Raw genomic sequence first — 20,470 nt, 5'->3', positions numbered from 1 at the left:
GCCGAAGGGCCGAAGGACCGAACGGCCGAGTAGCCGAAGAGGACGGTCCTCGCTCTGGGATTGGTCGGCTAAAGTGCGTCTGCTTGGCAGAAAAGTCACGAAGCGGTCAGCGCGGGGTCGCGGCCCGGCGTGAAGAGGCTTCCGTGTCGAGGCCCGGCGGGACGCCTGGGCTCTGTGGGCGGGCTCAGGACCGCCGGACCAGCGCCGCCGGGTGGTGGTGGGACGCCTGCGCGCCGGAGAGCAAAGGGACGACCTTATGAGGAGGACACTCTCTCCTCTTGGTGGGTGTCGTGCTGACCATCTCCCCAGATGTGAGGCCGTGCCCCCCCCCCCCCCCCCCACATCAGGTAGCTCCTCTGAGCAGGGGCTGCAAGCCGCCCGCCGTGTGGTGTGCAACCCTGGCGACCAGGAGCAGGAATGACCTTGACCGGTGGCTTGGTTGGAAGGTTCTTAGGAAGTCAAGTAGAGAGCCCTACTCAGAGGAACCCTCATGGTCCTTTCAATGCTTGCAACCCCGCAGCCACCCTACACCAGCTGCACTCAGGCTGGTGAGAGCAGTGGGACAAGAATACAATTCTTCCTCCATCCCAAACCCTCTCCATGTATTTTATTGCTGTAATTGCTCTGTACAACAGAGAGTTCTTATTCAAACTGTGAAACATGGACAAAGTATAGGAAAAAAAAAAAAAAAAGAATATGGAACGCTGGTACCATTCACTCCGCACAAGACAGTTTGCTGTCACTTAACACCTGGCGTAAGTTCTGTTCATTAAGGACATCTTGGGAGCAATATAGGCTGGGGAAGAGAGAAGGCCGACGTGAAACAAACTCCTTTGATTCTATTCGGTGACCCAACAATGTAGATGACACAGGTTGGTAGGATGTGGAGTTCAGATAGGGACAAGAGGAAAGTATCTCCAGATGTAGCCTATGAACCGCATGGTGGCCACTAGCTTCTTGTGACTAGTTTAAAATACAGACTGCTCTGTAAGGTATGGGCATGATTCTAAGACATATCAAAAAGGGATACGAAAAGCTCATCAATTTTAGGTATTGATCATTATATTGGAAGTGTTCCAAATTTTTAAAATTACGTAATACAGTTCCCATTATGTTTCTGTTGGGCAGTGTTGTTCAAAGATTAGATTCTCTTTGAAGAGCAGGTGGTTGACTTGGTAGTGTACGAAGATGTCCATGTTGCCCTTCTCAGGTAGCCTACTGTGATTCACTTAATTTTTGTTTCCTTTGGAAGCTGCTTTTTTCCTGTGTAGCCATGGTTGGCCCCAACAGCATTTCTGTCTCAGCTAAGATGACAGCTGTATGTTATCCTGCCTGGTTTCCCTTGATTTTTATGAGAAAGATAAAGGTGAAATTAAAAAAGAGGGCGACTGGGAGAGGGCTCAGAAACCTGAAGGTACTTTCTGGCAAGCAGGAGGGTCAAACTGGATCCCGGAGACTCACATGGTAGAAAGAGCACCTCCTCTTGAGTCGTTCACAGTGATTGCCCCTATAAACACATGTACACACACACTAATCAATTACATATAAACACGCACACACGATAAACAACTACATATAAACACACACACACACACAAACACTGACAAAAATGGGTAGAGAAGACACTTTCAGTAAGCCTCTTCAGTTCAAAGAGTTTTAATAGGTTTATGAACATCACAATATCTTAATAATAAAGATCCCAACTTCCCAGGAAATTTGAATTATGTTAGATGACTCTTGAGAAAGCAGGAAGCAGGCATAGCGTTTAAATTTTGCAGAAAATATTTAAAATAATTTCTGTATTCTCAGTATGAGAATACTTTGTTTTGACAGTGAACTAGTAGTTCCAGAAACTTTGTTTCCAGTATTTTAAAACTTGCCTTAAAAACATATCCATTCACTTATTGAACAAAAGCCTGGGCCTCGGATACTGCTAGGCAGTGTTAACGAGAATACAAGTCAAAGAGTAGACAGACATGGCCTTTATTTCTTGAAGCTAATAAGGATCAAGTCAGTGACTATGTAGATAATAAGCAAGGCATAGTGGGTTCTGCTTTTGTAAATTAAACACATTAGTATTTTTAGCCAAGAATTTATTCATACAGATGTTCTAAGAAAGAGTTTTGTGAAGGCTTGACTGTGGTCTTTTAAAAAGTATGAACAAATTAATATAATTCAGTCATTTACCATGAGAGTTTAAAGAAGAAAAATTGATTATTCTTTTACCTTTAAGTACAATGAAAATATTAAATTATAATTGCATCTTATATCCTCCTTTTGCCTTTTAGTGACTTTTAGATTCTAAAGAATTTAACAATAAAAATGTTAAGAACACATTGATTTATGCCTCTAACATATTTTAAAATTGCTGACTTTAAGAATTTAAATTTATATTAGCATAATACATTATTCTTAAATCAATATGATTGGGTTTTTAAAGAAAAAGTTGATCTTACAATCTTGTTATTTTACTATTGCTGCTGTAATGAATTACCACAAAGTTAGCACCTCAAAACTACCCTTATTTATTATTTTTTTATTTTATATTTCCATATGGGCCTCAGTGGACTATACTCAAGGTGTGCACAGGCCCTGCTTTTCCCCTGGAAGCTCAATGAAGGAATCTGGAGCTTTTCTTCATCAAAGGATTAACTGCCAAATTTAGCTTCTTGCTCCTGTCAGGTTGACATTTCTTTTATCCTTTCTTTCTTTTTTGCTCCTTGACTGTTGTGAGCAGAAGACTTTTGGAATGGTCTGGAGACCACCCACAATCTCCATGCTGGGCTGTCTTCCTCCATCTTCTAGTTAGCATCAGGGGGACGACACCCTCTGCTCCTCTCTTCTTCTCTCCTTTCCATCCTTACATCTCAAATCACTGGTTTTTAGAAAAATCCATTTGATTATGTTGCCTCTCATTGTCAAGTCTGTGACTTTAATCACATTAACAAAGTCCCTTTTATCATGGTAAAGTAACATATTCCCAGGTTGTGGCACTTGGAAATCTTTTCAGACTCTAGTTGCCCCTAAGCTAATACTCAAACTCTTTAGGACAACAGGCACTGTTTTGACCATTTTTTGCCTGCTGTTTAAACAACATCCCCTAAATTTCTCGCATTTATGGTTTGCTGTTGACATTCCCTGAAGGTCTGTTGCCTAAAGGGCTGTGAAGGGGTAATGGCACTTTGGGTTCCTGGTACCTTCTAATACCACTTTTTAAACCTTACTTCCTGGCTGACTATTTACTAGCTTTGCTTTATTCTTGTCCCCATTATTTCAGATGTGTCATACCAGCTGATGGCCTTTAGCTTTACCACATGACAAGTGTACTCTTCCTTGTTTGCCACAATAGCCTTTTTAAAATACTAACCTCCATAAACCCCTCCTTCTTCGAACCATGAAATGCTGCTCCCCTTGTCAGTTCTTCAAAATATAAAGCAGTTCCCCTACTCTTGGCACGAGTTACATGCTGGTAGTATAGTGTGTAAGATGTCAAGCAAGTATTTATTTATACATGTTATTTCTTCATATAAATTGTGAATTTGTTTGTGAATAAGATCATAGATGTGGCTTTGCTTGAGTCTATTTTATTTAAAATATATTAATACTTATTTATATTATTTTGTCATACTGTAAATTATTTACTCTTTTGTGTCATCGCTAATCTATGAACTCTATTTCTCTTTCTCTATGTGTCTATTGTCACAAGAGAAAGTAAGTAATTGGCGAATAAATAAATTGGGAAGAATGATACAGAATACTTAGTATGTTCAGTTGTTTAAGTCAAAAAAGTTTATGAAGTGAATTTTGGAGAAAATATGTGTGTATATTTATATGTATATATAGTTACTTTATTATCATAATTTTGTTTAAATTATTAAAGAAACATAGCTAGTGGTTTGAAGTATGAATTGTGGAATTAGAGCACTTAAATCTTTCCCTTGTCTCTTATAAAACTGTATGATCTTAGGCAGGTTTTTTGACTCTATCACCTTAAAACAGAATGGTAATAATAACTTTCTTTATGGTTAAATAAGTAAATGAATGATTTAATAAAATATTTGTAACTGTATTCCACAGTCAATGTTCTATAAATATTTGTTAAATAAAAATAGTATTTTCTATGCTTTCTGCTTTTGATGATAAGTAATGATTTTATAATACAATATATTTTTTAAAAATAGTTCATGGCTTACAATTGGTTGTTGAAGTAGAATTTCTTTACCTTTAATGATCTATAATACTTTAAATCATATAATGACCCTCTATCCTCATTAAGTACTTGTATATACTTTGTCTCACTAGGAGTTGGCATATGTTCTCTTTGTACTATTTTTGTATTGTTGTCATAATAAATTGGCACTAACATAGTGAGTTAAACAATGCCACTTTAATAGCTTACTCTTTAGGTCAGGAGTCCAACACTGATCTCATCAAATTGTCAGCAATCTATATTAGGTTTTAGAGCCTCCAGTCTGGAATCTGGTTTCTTGGCTTTGTACCTTCTAGAAGCTGTCTAGCATTCATTGACTCATGCCCCTTTCTTTCTGCTTCAAAGCTTGAAATGTTGCATCTCTCTAATAACTCTCCTGTCTTTATGGCCCCTTCTCTGACTACAGGTAGAATATGCTTCCTGCTTTTACGATTCGTTTTTCTAGTTCATGATCAGTCTGTAGTTATATCTTCCTTGTCTTTTAAACTATGCAATGTTTTTATTTGTTTATTTTGTTGTTGTTATTGTCGTTACAAAACATTTTTGTGTGTTTTACAGGTTTGGGGTATAGACATTTTTAAGGACCATTATTTTGACATTTACACTGATGAAAGGTATATAAGTTGAACTTTTGGAGAGTAAGTATAGTATATAGATTGTGAATAATGGGGTTAATATCATTTGTACCTCCAGTGTTTGGTGAGAGCCGAATCTGTTTATTCGAGGACCAACATTCTTGATGAAGCAATGGTCAGTCTGTTCATCTTGTAGAACTTTTAGTAAGTGGAATATGAGCTTGTAGTCGTTGATGATCTTATCTGCCAGGCAAGATACTCTTAATGTTTTGATACATCAATCCCATTAATTTCTGCAGCAAGTTTATGAGGTTTTAGAGGTATTCAGAGAGGACTCTTGATAACCCTCTTGCCACAACAGTCAAACTCTTGTGCAATCTCATTCCTTTAAATGAGAGTTTGACTCACACTTTTCCAGCGAATGGGAGAAGAACGATAGATTTTCATCCCCGCTTAGGAACTAAACAGTTCCTGCTTCCATTTGGTTTGACAAAGGAAGCTGCAGTGTGATAAATTGACCTATAAAGAGATCAGCATGTCAAGATAGTGGAAGGTCACCCATGGCAAACAGCCCAAAAGGAAACAAAGTCCCCAGATGAACAGCTTGTAAGAAGTAGAGGCCAGCAAAGCATGTGGTTGGAAGTGTATTCTTCCATTTGATCCTCCTCTGTTCTTAGCCATATGAAATGCAGTCTCCCAAGTGATGGGATACCACGTACCATACTTGTATTGATAATCTGTAAGAATTAGAAAGTAAGGTTTTTAAAGTCACTAAGTTTGGAGTTCATTTTCTATACAGTAATACCAAGGAAAACACTATTTACTTCTGATAAAAAAAAAAGTAATTTGAAAGATTAATCAACTTCCTGAGTCACCGTGTTGAAAGGAAGCTTTTTTTACTATAGATAATAATGATAATGTTAAATATTGGCATTAAGTTACATTTATTACTTACTGAGTTTTCAAAAAAATAGACAAATACACACACATACACATATATAATATACTGTATGTATTATATAATCTATAATTGCTAGTTAATTTTGGATAACTTAATATAATTGGGGGTCATCTGGGAAGTGGAAACTGCAGGTTGTGTAAATGATTCTGTAAGATTGGCCTGTATGAAAGTCTGTGAGATCATTTTCTGATTAATTTGGGTCCCAGCCTGTAGTGATGAGGCTAGCAGGCCTGCTTTTCATCCTGCCCGGTTCTTGCACGGCTAGCTTAGCCCCAGAAATAATAACATGGAAACTGTATTCATTTAAACACTGCCTGGCCCGTTAGTTCCACCCTCTTATTGGCTAATTCTCACATCTTGATTAACCCATTTCTAATAATCTGTGTAGCACCACGAAGTGGTGGCTAACTGGGAAGAGTCTAACCTGCATCCATCTTGGAGAGGAGAGCTATGGCGTCTGACTCATTGCCTTCTTCCCAGCATTCTGTTCTGTCTACTCCACCCACCTATGTTCTGACCTATCAGGCCAAGCAGTTTCTTTATTAATTAACCAATGAAAGCAACACATAGAAAGAAGACCCACCTACATCACCAGCCCACTAGGAGCAAGGTAGCCCCTGGGCAGCTAGTCCTGGGTTGTATAAAAGAGCAAGTTCAGCAAGTCATGGAGAACAATCCAGTAATCAGCATTTCTCTATTGTCTCAGCCTCAGTTCCTACTTCCAAGGTTCTACCCTTGAGTTCCTTCCCAACTCTCCTTCATTGTGGACTGTAGACTGTAAGGTGAAATAGTCATTTTCCTCTCCCAAGTCTCCTTTGGCCAACATGTTTTTATCACATCAGGAGAAAGCAAAGTATGACAATAACTTTAGGTTGTTAGAACAATTCTGTTTGTTAGGTATTAAAAATAGTGAACTCAAATCCAAGAAAGGTTAAAGGACAGTGATTTGTAGTCAAAAGATGGCAGATTTTGAACTCAGATTGTATGAATTGAACCCTTACTTAAGACCATTGTACTTCATTGCTTCTTAAGTTTATATAGCATCAGGCAAAATATGGTAGGTGCGGTAGAAAGGTAGTGTTGGACTTTTGGAAGGCACCTGCTATATCTCTGGCATGCGACATAGAAATTTTGGTGTAGCAATTAAAAAACAGAGCTGGGGATACAATTTGATGGCATAGCATTTGCTAGCATGTGTGAGGCAAAATATGTGTGTGTCTATGTATATAACAGAGCAAAAGCTGGGTGGGGGTTGGGGCCTAAGAACTATGGGAAAGCAGTGCAGATTCTATAGAGGACAGGATGAAGGAAACTGAGAGATAGACTCAGAAGATAGTTTGGGCTTGTATGAAAAAATGTGTTTTCAATTATAAATATATTTTTATTTAAAATATTGGAACTCAAATTATTGAACTTTTTCATGTATTTGAAGTAACTATATCTTAGTTTAACTGGTACAGTTAACACTTGTAAAGATAATTTTCAGATGAGTTAGAAACACTCTACAAATCCATTCATATCAATTATTATAGGAAATTTAGTTTCTGTGGTATGCAAAAAAGTGTGAATGCACACAAGACATTTCATACGGCTAAACTTGTTGAAGATATGATAAGTGTGCTGGCTCGTTTTATGTCAACTTGTAGATGGAGGAGGGCTCCCTGCTAGCTTTACCCAAAATAATTACATGAAAACTGTATTCTTTTAAACACTGCCTGGCCCTTAGTTCTAGTCTCTTATTAGCATTTTGATTAACCCATTTCTAATAATGTGTGTAGCACCACGAGGTGGTGGCTTACCAGGAAGGATCTTAACCTGCATCCATCTTGGAGAGGAGAGCTATAGCGTCTGTCTCACTGCCTTCTTCCTCCCAGTATTCTGTTCTGTCTTCCCCGCCTACCTATGTTCTGACCTATCAGGCCAAGAAGTTTTCTTTATTAATTAATCAATGAAACAAAAGATAGACAGATGACCCTCCTTCATCATCAACTTGATACAAGCTAAAGTCATACCAACAGAAGGAACTGAAGTTAAGAAAATGCCTTCATAAGACGGGTCTGTAGGCAAGCCTGAAGAGCATTTTGTTAATTAGTGATTGTCTTAGTGTTTTTATTGCTGTGAAGAGACATGATGACCATGACAACACATAAAGGAAAACTTTTAATAGGGGCTGAATTACAGATTCAGAGTTTAGTTCATTATCATCATGGTATGAGGCAAGGCAGCATGCATGCAGACATGGTGCTACAGAGAGAGCTGAGAGTTCTATATCTGGATCTGATGGCAATGGGAAATGAACTGCCTCACTGGGCATGGTTGAGTGCCCTCCACAGTAACACTTTTTCTCCAAGAAGGCCACACAGACTCCATCACGGCCATATCATTGTAATAGTGTCATTACCTGTGGCCATGTATTCAAACACAGGAGTCTACAGGGTACCATACCTAGTCAGACTATCACAGTGATTGATGGGGAAGGCGTAGCCCAGTGTGGGTGGAGCCATTCCTGAGCTGATGATCCTGGTTTTGTAAGTAAGCAGGTTGAGTAAGCTAGGAACAGCATACTTCCATGTCCTCTGTCTCAACTTCTGTCTCCAGATTCCTGCCCTATTTGAGTTCCTGCCCCAACTTCGTTTGATGTTGAACTATGATAAGAAAGCATAACCCAAATAAGCCATTGATGGAGGAAGGACATTGGTTAATTATAATAAAGAAGCTGCCTTGGCCCATTTTTATTGGTTAGAACATAGGTGGATGGAGTAAACAGAAGAGAATGCTGGGAGAAAGAAGTTGAGTCAGGTGTCGCCATGATTCTCCCACTCCAGACAGACACAGGTTAAGATCTTTCGTGGTAAGCCAGCTCGTGGGCTACACAGATTATTAGAAATGGGTTAGATTAATATGTAAGAGCTAGCCAATAAGAGGCTACAGATAACGGGCCAGGTAGTGTTAAAAGAATACAGTTTCCATGTAATTATTTCAGGTAAAGCTAGCCATGCGGGCAGCCGGGTGCCGGGGATGCAGCCCTGCTGCTCCTTCAACAGAGTGGCGCCCATACGTGATGGGCTAAATCCACTTAAAAACCTGAGAGAGCTTAATTTAAAACAGAAAAACAGAGTTTAACGCAGAGTTTTGCTCTTTGTTGGTGGTGTGCCTTAGAGAGATTTCCTGATTCAGCAACAGCAGCAGAAAAAAAAAAGCTGTGTCATTTTAAAGCTTGGCTTCTTGGGGCTGTGCTGCCAATGCAAATTCTGGCTTTAAAGCATTTCAATGGCTTTTATGGGACTGGATGTTTGTGTTCCCGCTTGGGATCAGAAGGAGAGTGCTCTGAGGCTCAGCGCTCCCTGCCTGCACCTGGACAGATGGCAGAATCAGGCTTAGGCAGGCGGAAGAGCATGGCGGATTCCTGTGGCCATACAGACTGTTTTCAGACTGCACATTGCTCTGTGTGTCAGATTTGGCTGTAACTTGGATGAAAAGAGTTTCTGTGCTGCACACTCAGTCTCAGAATTAAACTGCTGATTGCGGCTCCAATGTGGACTGCTGTGTTCCTGGAACTGTGAGTGGTTCAGGGGCACCAAATGGCTCTGAGGCAGGAGTGGCTGCTCCATGCTGAACTATGCTGACCTCAGGCAGGAACTACCTTAGTTACCCATAATAACAGCACAGTTTAGGTTTAGACTGGGCAGGACACAGGCGGTACCGTATTACCCCTACATAGTGCAACTTAAGTTTTAAGATGTGCTTATCATTTTAAGAAATGCTCCTGGATAGTAAAAAAAATTACAGATTCACAATAAAACAGATTCAGGCACTGTTGGATGAATGTACGTAGGCTTGGGAGAGAGAAGGAAAAGAATATAAAGAATAAAGTTAATGTCTTAAAAAGAAAAAGGGTAAAGTCTTTAAAGAAACAGAGTACAGATAGTTAAGAGATTAAAAGAAATAAAGAAAAATAAGCCACAAAAATGGAAAATTCACAGAGTGTCTAGATTCTTTGTATTATTGTGTTTTCTTTAAAATTTTTGACTGTGAAGGAGCTAAGTACAGAGAGACATTTCATTATATGGGCTGCTAAACTGAACCTGCACATATGTTCTAAAGGTATCTTAACTTCAGAATTTGGATCTAAGGTTATGATGCTTTGGAGAGGGTCTTCTTTTGTTTTCACAGAGGATGAGACCCTGTGGATTGCATCTATTCCGATTTGGTATGATAGACCACGCCCTCCTGAAAGGTTGCTGTGAACACCCTCAAAAAATTACTTCACTCAACTGCCAACTGAGATGACTCTGGCACACAGGTTATAACATGAAAGACCCAATTAATGACGCCCCCATTCAGCAGGAAGCAGTTTGGAGAGAAAAAACTGAGCCCATGTTCCCAAATATTGTTTATAAATGTTCTTTTACATTTAAAGGGGGATATGATATAGATATAAATAATTTGCATTGGTATGGATTTTAAGGTCAATTTTGTTATATGTATTTCTGATCTTGATTAAGGTATTGTGATTGTATAGTTCATTTAAAATTGTTATATGTATTTCTGATCTTGATTAAGGTATTGTGATTGTATAGTTCATTTAAAATTGTAATGTATAATTAGGAAATATAGGTTGTTGATCAATAATAATCATGCTTGTAGTCATGTTAGTTAGATTTTCTAGATATATAGAGATATATTTCAGTTAGATAGGCATTCTTCACATCTTCCAAAGGCTACAGAATATGGCATTTAAATGTTTTAATAATTTAGGGCTTTTCATGACAATGAGACACATCTGCTCCTGGCAGCACCAGTCTACTTCAAAAGAAAGATGGGCATCGAAGAGGATCCTTATGGAGTTGGTTAGCCATGTGGGCAATAAACTGCTCTTGCATGGACTGATGCATAAACTGGACACAAATAACCTGCAGAGAGAGGACTGCTGAACTTGCCTAAAGGTGTGATGGTCTTTCGGGGTTCCTGATTCATGAAAGAGTCTGCGAGACATTCTGCAGGATACAGAAAAAAGTGACTGAACTGTCTTTGAAATTTCCTGCTTCGTGGAGGTGTCTGCTGGATACTATGGGCCTATAGGCTGAAGATGGATGCCCCAATGGTACAATAGAACTTTGGGTGACTGTCCAGACAGCGAGATGTCTCTGTCATTTCTAGAGCCTTGGACTTCTTGTTTGATTAGGTAATATTATATCCTTCTGGAGTCTTTGATGGAGTTGAAGAATGAATAGATAGTTATAGTTTTCCTTAGTTTTGATAAAGATTATTGTAATTTTTACTTGATAACTGTTTTGTTATATGTAATTTTACTATGTTAAAGTTAAAGCTCTTTTTTGTTTAAACAGAAAAAGGGGAAATGATGGAGGAAGGACATTGGTTAATTTTAATAAAGAAACTGCCTTGGCCCATTTTATTGGTTAGAACATAGGTGGGTGGAGTAAACAGAAGAGAATGCTGGGAGAAAGAAGCTGAGTCAGGGGTCGCCATGATTCTCCCACTCCAGACAGATGCAGGTTAAGATCTTTCGTGGTAAGCCAGCTCGTGGGCTACACAGATTATTAGAAATGGGTTAGATTAATATGTAAGAGCTAGCCAATAAGAGGCTACAGATAACGGGCCAGGCAGTGTTTAAAAGAATACAGTTTCCGTGTAATTATTTCGGGCATAAGCTAGCCATGCGGGCGGCCGGGTGCCAGAAATACAGCCTCGCAGCTCCTATCACTACAAGCTGTTTCCTTCCCAGATTGTTTTGGTCATGGTCTGTTATCATCACATATAACCCCTCACCTAAAATAACTCTGACTAAGATAATCACTTTGTGTTTAGTTTCAGCAACGTCTGTATAACTGAGTAAATCCCAAACCTCGATGGAATTTTGTGTTTTATGAAGGAGGAACACCAGTAGTTACACTCAAAACATTATCCATTTCACTAAGGTAAAACAATAAAGAAAGACCATTATGAGTGTTTTCAGGTACCTGCGAATGAGCCCTAAAGACAGAACAACAAATGCAGATCACAGAAGCAGGCCTTAAAATATTTGTCTCTTTTTCTCCAAAGAATCCTTTCAACTTCACTAGATGGAAATTTAATTTTGTAAGAGATTTGTGATTTTCAAATGTGTTTATGGTGTGAACTTTCAATCTAGGTAATTTTTCATTACTTAGCAAGGAATTGTTTTCTTCTTAAGCTACATTGAACTTCCTTTCCAGGAATAGATGAATCCAGGGGAAAGTTCCCACAGCTTCATGTCTAGCCAAAAGAAGAGAACTCACTGGCCAAAGACAAAAGGAAAACCATTACTTTTCCTGTTGTCCCTAGTGTTGCTGTCTCTTTACTGTTTCTCAAAATTTCAGTTTGTGTGGATTTAAGCGACGTTCCTTACCTTAAATGTAAGAATTGAACTTCTGCTTCACAACAATACTAAGTAGGCAATTGCAGATATGAAATCCATGAAGAGGCCTGACTGACTGTGATTTGACTTTGACAGTTCTGTGACCTTTGAAAGGTCTCTTAACTGTCAGGGGCCTTAGTTTCTTAATCTCTCATCTGTTTGACTTGTCTACTTAAATTCCTTTTTGTTTTAATGGATTAGGATTCCAAAGGCCATTTGTTTTATGGCTGCAGTTTCAACCCAAGTCTGTGCTTAAGCATGTGGGCCTCTTGGCTGTCTGCATGTATTATCTGAAGCCATGTTTTCTATGTCTGCATAGAACATAATTACAACCATAAGAGAAACTAATTAAGTTCTTGATCCTTAGCTCAGCTGCAGTTTGGCTACTGTTGTTAGTTGTGGTCCTTTAATTGAGAAGAGGATACTCATTCCACCTCTCAGGCAGGCAGATTCTGTATTGGCCCTAGAGAAATAAGCGTGAAATATTTTCATTACAAAACATTTCTCTTTCTGCATGTATTTATTTGTACTGTATATCTTAACTCCTATAACAAGAGTCAATGAAGTATTATGTGTGTATATTTATGTATACATATATGTATGTATGTATGTATGTATGTATGTATGTATTCCTATGCATCTATATGGCAGTATTTTAACCTGACACCATTAACAGCCTCAGCATCCATGGCTTAGCTGTGTCCCCCACCCCCACACACACCCCTAAGCCTCTAACTTTGGAAGGCTGGATGGTCTCTTAATGGCAGGGATTTTTTTCCAAAAGACATCTCTGAAAGGCAGTAAAAAGCCTGGGTGAGATATTTTCAGCAAGACCTCCTCACTCATTATTTCAGAACTTCAGGACTGCTATTAAATCACTGTTCTCATAGCCCTCAAAAAAAGTGAAGATTTGATTTATTTTTGTGGGTTTTTTTTTGTTTTGTTTTGAAAGACAAAGGTAAAGAACGTAATGTTGAGTGTGTAGGAAGGTGGGGAGGATCTGGGAGAAATGGAGGGGAGAAACATGATCAAAATATATCATATAAGAAAAAGGTATGAATAAAAACTGTAAATAACATGGAATGTTATATTATTTCTGAAGCAATCTAAAATCCCATATCCACCCTTCCTTTATCCCAACCATCCCATTTCCCCAAGTTCCCCCCATCCTCCCCTTCTCGCTTTTCTCTCCCCATCTCCCCCTCCCCCCACTCCCCCCCCCCCCCAAGATCCCAAATTTTTTGCCCAGCAATCTTNCCACATTCCACCCCACCCCCAAGATCCCAAATTTTTTGCCCAGCAATCTTGTCTACTTCCCATATCCAGGACGATAACTATATGTTTTTCTTTGGGTTCACCTTCTTATTTAGCTTCTTTAGGATCACAAATTATAGACTCAATGTCCTTTATTTATGGCTAGAAACCAATTATGAGTGAGTACATCCCATGTTCATCTTTTTTGGGTCTGGGTTACCTCACTCAGGATAGTTGAGAAGTTGATAAAAAGTATCTGAAAGTATATTAACTCTACTTGATTGTCTAATCGCTCAGGATCTCCAGGTGCTATGATTTGTATGTGAAATGCTCTATGCATGTAAACAGTTGTTCCCGTTCCCAGTTGTTTACGGAAGTAGAACCTTTTTATTATTGGGTACATGCTGGCAGAAGTAGGTCATGAAGGGTGACTTTGAGGCTTTCTCTATTGACTTAGCAAGACAGCGAAGCAAGTCAAATGTCTACACATGACTGAGGGCAGGAGTTCAATCCCCAGAACTCATGTGAAAAAGCTGAGTGTGTTGGTATACTCCTAACTTCCCAGGGCCTAGAAGGCAGGGGCAAAGAGATTCTTGGGACTTTCTGTATAGCCAGTCTTACACACTTAGCAAGTTCCAGACCAATGAGAGATGCAAGAGAGAAATCTGAGGGAGGACACCTTAGGTTGCTCTCTGAGCTCTGTAAACATGCATGCACAATTGTGCACATGCATGAGCATTCTTGGTGGATTGAATAAGAATGGGCTCCTGTGTTTATATAGTTGGTCACTGCTTTGTGAAACAGTTTGTGAAGGATTTGGGAGTGTGCTTTTGTATGAGGAGGTGTGTTCTTGAGATTTGAAAACCCAGACATTCTCAATTAGTTTTCTCCGCCTAGTGTCTCTGGATCAAATATGAACTCTCAGTGGTTGTGCCTGCCTCATGCCTGCTTGCCTGCCTGCTGTCATGTTCCTTGTCATGACGATCTTTGACTGTATCCTTTTGAATACCTTGAATCATGATGCCACAAATTAAATGCTTTCTTTTATAAGTTACCTTGGTCAAGGTGTTTCATTAATACAATTGAAAAGTAACAAAGATAAGCAGGCATATAAGTGCATAGGCACAGAAACTAGAAAATGAAACATGGCTAGACATATTAGGAACCTTTTATTTCAAGCTTTAATGCTTTTTAGGAGTAAGTCATCATTTGTCTATAAATGGTTTTGATTGATCAGACACCATGGAGATTGTCAAAGAATAATGCTACTTTTTAGACTGACTTTATACAAAGTACTAGAGGTACATACAGGCTTATACTACTTAGTTCTGTAACTTCTTAGGTTAGTCCTAAGAGAATATTTAATAATAATTAACAATTTATAATTTCTAAGTTTTTGAGTAGAGAAAATGTAAAATCTATTGTTTATCTACTTATAAATCCTACTATATTAAAACTATCAATTTGTTGAAGATATTAACTAAACTGATTTAACTTAATAAAAATGAAAGGGTCTTTTTTGGTTGGTTTGTTTGTTTTGCCACTACATACACAATACCAGGTTAGTCACTCGGAGAGGATATACAGAGTGAGAAGGTGCTTGTCCTCAGTTCTGACAATGAGAGAAAGAAAATGCGAGGAAGAAATAAAAATATGAATGGAAGCAAAAACCCAAACTGTCCAACACATTTTGGAAAATAAGGGAGTTACTCTGGAAGAGATCGTATATCCTTTGGTTTTCTAGTACAGTAATTTTGGGAATGCTTTCTTAAAGACTGTCTTACATTAAAGACAGCAGAGAAGTTTGTTTCCCAGTCCACAAAGCCATTTTTAGAGATAAATGATGCATTGCTACTTTTAGTTATTGAAGCTGGACTGTTCCATCTTACATTCAAAACCCTTTTATGGGGATTTGGATCATAGGGTAGGACTTCATTAGTGTAGATATTATCTCACAGTCCTACTCAACTTCAAGTTGATTCTCTGTTGCAGTGAACATTTCTAATCAACCAATATAAACTGTAGTTTGTATTTGAATGTCCAATCATTGATTAATCTCTGAGATGCACCAGGCCAAGACTGCCTCTGCTAGCTTTGTTATGAATTTCTTTTTATATTATATATACTAGCAATTAAAAAATTAAGAGTTAGCCAATAAGATGCTAGAGCTAATGGGCCAAGCACTGTTTTAAATAAAACAGTTTTTATGTAGTTATTTCGGGGCTAAGCTAGCCAGACAGCCAGGACAAACAAGCAGGCCCTCCTCCTACAAATCGGTGCCCACGTGACCAACTAAATCCACATAAAACCTGAGAGAGCTTGAGAGGGAATTCAAGACAAAACAAAAACAAAAGCAAAAAAAAAAAAAAAAAAACCACAAAGTTTAACACAGCTTCTTGCTGTTTGCTGGTGCCTTGCTGCAGCTTCTTTAAGAGAGATTTTCCTGATTCAGCTGTAGCAGGAAAAAAGCGGCAGTTTTAAAATGCAGGCTTTCTGGGCCACTGCTGGCATGAACTCTGACTCTTTCAGGCAGGAGGCCTGGCTACAGAGCATTTGGGTTGGGTTGAGTTAGGCAGCTTGTTAATGACAACTTGGACCAGCTTTGTGCCTGGAACTGGGGTGGTGCGTGTAGCTCAGAGGTGCAAGCAGCTCTGCCTCGCTGGACTGTGCAGAGCTAGCTGGCAGTACCGTATATGTCATAGTAATTGCGCAGCTTAAGTTTTAGACTGGGCAGGTAAGCAGAAAGTACCATATTTGACCTAGTAATGTCATGGCTTAGATTCTTGAGCACTTAGCATTTTAAAAGCACAAAGCAAAAGCACTCTTGGACAGTAAAGAATTACAGATAATGCAATAAGGACAGATTCAGACATAAAAGACCCCTAAGTGGGTAACAATGTTTGATAAATGTACATAGGCTTGGGAGAGAGAGGAAAAAGAATATAGAAAAAGAGGTAAAGTCTTTAAAGAGACAGAACAAAAATAAATAAGCCACATAAAAATGGAAAATTCATGGAGAGTCTGGATTATATATATCATTGTGTCTTCTTTGGATTTTTTGACTGTGAGGAGATAAGTACAGAGAGACATTGTATGGACTGCTAAGTTAAACCAACATAAAGGTATCTTGATTCCAAAATTTTAGTCTAAGGATATGTTGCTTTGGAAAAGAGATTCTTCTTTTGTTTTCACAGAAGATGAGAACCTGTGGATTGCTTCTAGACCAATTTTATAGACCACGCCCCACCATGAAAGGTTGCTGTAAACATCCTCAAAAAATAACTTAACCCAACTGCTGACTGAGATGAACCTAGCATACAGGATACACCATGAACGACCTGATTAACAATGCCCCAAAACAGCAGGAAAACGTTTAGCAAAATAACTATGCCCATATTTCCAAATATTGACTATAAATGTTTGTTTGACATTTAAAAGGGGTTATGATATAGATACAAATAATTTGCCTTGGTACAAATCTTGGTCTATGGATGCAAATTTAAGGTCAGTTTTGTTATTGTATATTTCTGATCTTTAGTAAGGTATTGTGTTTGTGTAATTCATTTAAAAATGTATAATTAAGTAATACAAATTAATAAATACTCATTTATAATAGTTAAGCATGTAGTCATGTTAGTTAAAATATCTAGATGTATAGAGATAAGTTTCAGTTAGATAGGTATTCTTTAAGTCTTTCAGAGACCTTCAGAATATGACATTTAAAATGTTTTAATAATTAGGACTTTTCATGACAATGAAACACATCTGCTTCTGGCAGAACCAATTACTTTGAGAGGAAGAGGCCATTGAAGAGGCTCCTTAGCCATTTGAACAAGAAACTGCTCATGCCTGCACTACTTAAGTGTACATGCAGGACCCACAGAGAAATGACTGCTGAATTTACCTAAAGGTAAGATGATCTTTCTTGTACACTGTGAAAATGTATCTTTGTCAAGGTGCCTTCTGATTGTTTTAATAAAGAGAGAAATGGCCAATAGCTAGACAGGAAAAGGTTGAGCAGGACTTCCTAGCAGAGAGAAAAACGGAGATGAATCTATGTGAGGGAGAGGCCAAGGAAAGGAAATCGGAGGTCCAAGTGGAGGAGTGGTAAAAGCCATGAGGCAAAACATAGATTAATATAAATGGGTTAGTTTACGTTGTAAGGCTAGTGGGATGAGCCTAAGCTATAGGCTGATCTTTCATAATAATAAGTCTCTGTGGTTTTTTTTATGTGAGCTGGCAACTGAAATAAAAATCTCTGTACAGGTAAATATTTCTAAGATTATTGTTTATAATTAAAAATACTAATATATACTAGAATAATACTAGTGACTCATAAATAATTAGAATTATACTATTTCTCTGTCTCTTGTAAGACCATAGTATTGCCCTATATTTTCTAGTACTAAATATAGTTCCAATATATTATTGATATTCTATAATATCATTACATTGAACTTGAACAACACACCTATGGAAAAAGAATTATTACCCCAATTCTCTTTTCCATGTAAAGAAACTGAGGCATATGTTGATTAAGTAACTTATCCCTGATCATAAAGTTAAAAGGGTCACAATTTATTTCTGGCACCCTGAATCTGATAATCATCTTGTCCATAATTAAGCTATGTGTCCTCTCAACAAAATAGCCTGTGCCATAGTTTTGCCATTTCTGGAGAAGGGATCCATAGTCTTAAAGTTTTAGATCTGCAGCCTATGTCTGTCTCTCCTCATAATTATTCAACGTTAACAGAATGAGATATTTATGTTTATGTCATCTACTCGTTTTTCTCTCGCCGTTGGTCAGAGAAACTTCTGTTGTAATAGATGATGGTTAATGCAGAGTTTCACAACTGAGCTCAGTTGTTAGTAGTCATGAATGCCCAGATGTGATTGATTTACATAGACGAACGTTCTCAATTTAAGGCTCAGAGAACATCGTGGAAGTTGGATAGAAAAAATGTAAGAGATAGCAGAAGGTGTGTGTGTGTGTGTGTGTATGTGTGTGTGTGTGTGTGCTGTCTTCTGGAAATGACATATCTGTATATCTGTTGCACTCATAATTTCCCTTACATGACTTTATTCATGGAATATGCTCTGACAGTTGATGATTTCAGAGAGTTATTCTCTTTTGGAGATATGGTTGCTGATAGGTTAGACATGCCTATGTGGATGGCCCAGTACTTGTGTGCATATGGCCAATGTTAACCTAGACTTATTGATTATAGAAAAGAAGAGGACATGAAGCTGGAAGGGAGGAGAGGTGGAGCCATTGTGGGAATTGGAGGAAAGAAATGGTAGAAGGATATGATCTAAATATATGCTATAATTTTTTAAAACATTCAGAGAATAAAATACTTTTAAGAAAAAAAAAGAGGATGAGATGAGAAGACAAGATACTAAGCTATGGTCAGTTAGGATTACTATTAGGTCATGGTCATGAAATACCATGACCAAAAACACCTGAGGAGGAAATGGTTTTCCATTTCCATTCCAGATTACTCTTCTACAACACTGTTCATCATTGAAGGAAGTGAAGCAGAGCAGGAACTTAGGGGAAGGAGCTGACACAGAGGGCATGGAGGGGTGCTGCTTACTGGCTTGCTCATCAAGGCTTTCTCAATATGCTTTCTAATGGCATCCAAGACCACCATCTGCTTGATGGCAATGCCTACAATGGGCTGGGCCTTCTCACATCCATCACTACTTAAGAAAATGCTCTACAAGCTTGCCTACAACCCCATGTTATGAAGAGACATTCTTTTTTCTTTTTTTTTAATTATTATAGATGTCTATTAACCTGTATTTCTAAATTATACATTACATTTTTAATTGAGCTATACAAGCACAATAACCCAAACAAGAGTAGAAATATGCATACAGTATAGCAAAAATAACTTTAAGTTTATATCAATATACCCAAATCAATACGAATGCAAAATATTTGAGGTTAATAGTTGTCTTTTTATCCTATATTCCTATATTCCCAATAAATAATAACAAATATCCATAACCCACTAAATGTTCAAAAACCACCCACTCCACCTCTTGGAAATGTGGGTGCTGTGTTCTCTAGACTGCTCCCTGTTGTCTAGTGGCAATAGCATCTTTAGGGGTACCCTAAGTAATTGAGATAATGGTCAAGTCCTGGTAAAACTAAGTATAACATTTGTTGTCAAGTCTCAGAACTGTTCTCATGTCAAAGCAAAACCTTATACTTTATTATTTTTTTATTATTTTTTTATTAAAAATTTCTGTCTCCTCCCCGCCTCCCATTTCCCTCCCCCTCCCCCCACTCTCCTCCCTTCCCTCTCCAGTCCAAAGAGCAGTCAGGGTTCCCTGCCCTGTGGGAAGTCCAAGGTCCTCCCCACTCCATCCAGGTCTAGGAAGGTGAGCATCCAAACTGGCTAGGCTCCCACAAAGCCAGTTCATGCAGTAGGATCAAAACCCAGTGCCATTGTACTTGGCTTCTCAGTCAGCCCTTCTTGACCAGAACGTTCAGAGAGTCCAGTTTGATACCATGTTTTTCAGTCCCAGTCCAGCTGGCTTTGGTGAGCTCCCAATAGATCTGCCCCACTGTCTCAGTGGGTGGGTGCACCCCTCGCAGTCCTGACTTCCTTGAAGAGACTTTCTTAATTCAGGCTCCCTCCTTTCAGATGACTCTAGCCTCTGTCAAGGTGACATAAAATTTAGTCAGCATAGGTACTATACGTTTAAGGCCTTGGCAGAGATGATTTTTTTTTTGAAAAATTTTTTTTTATTGAGAATAGGAAAAAAAAAGTTTCCGCCTCCTCCCAGCCTCCCATTTCCCCCCCCTCCCCCCACTCATCTCCCCCTCCCCCCACTGCTCTCCCCTTCCCTCTCCAATCCAAAGAGCAGTCAGGGTTCGCTGCCCTGTGGAAAGTCCAAGGTCCTCCCCCCTCTGTCCATGTCTAGGAAGGTGAACATCCAAACTGGCTAGGCTCCCACCAAGCCGGAACATGAAGTAGGATCAAAACCCCTTGCCATTGACCTTGGCTTCTCATCAGTCCTCATTGTTTGCCATGATCAGAGAGTCCGGTTTTATCCCATGC

General features: G+C 38.7%; 1 long non-coding RNA gene across 1 annotated transcript in view; it reads left to right on the top strand.

The window, feature by feature from the left end:
* Window positions 1-145: 145 nt before the first annotated feature.
* LOC126515434 (uncharacterized) overlaps window positions 146-20,470 on the top strand; it is a 61,559-nt gene continuing 41,234 nt past the window's right edge. Inside the window, exons 1-2 of the long non-coding RNA XR_007595847.1 lie at window positions 146-281; window positions 17,138-17,307. This is a non-coding gene — a long non-coding RNA (uncharacterized lncRNA). The remainder of the gene's footprint in view (window positions 282-17,137; window positions 17,308-20,470) is intronic.

This window comes from Alexandromys fortis, unplaced genomic scaffold (assembly GCF_014885135.2).
Source record: "Alexandromys fortis isolate MF-2015 unplaced genomic scaffold, M_Fortis_MF-2015_v1.1 scaffold_135, whole genome shotgun sequence".
NCBI classification, from domain to species: Eukaryota; Metazoa; Chordata; class Mammalia; order Rodentia; family Cricetidae; genus Alexandromys; species Alexandromys fortis.
Note: the sequence above shows the minus strand (reverse complement) of the source record. Positions and strands in the feature narration are given on the sequence as shown.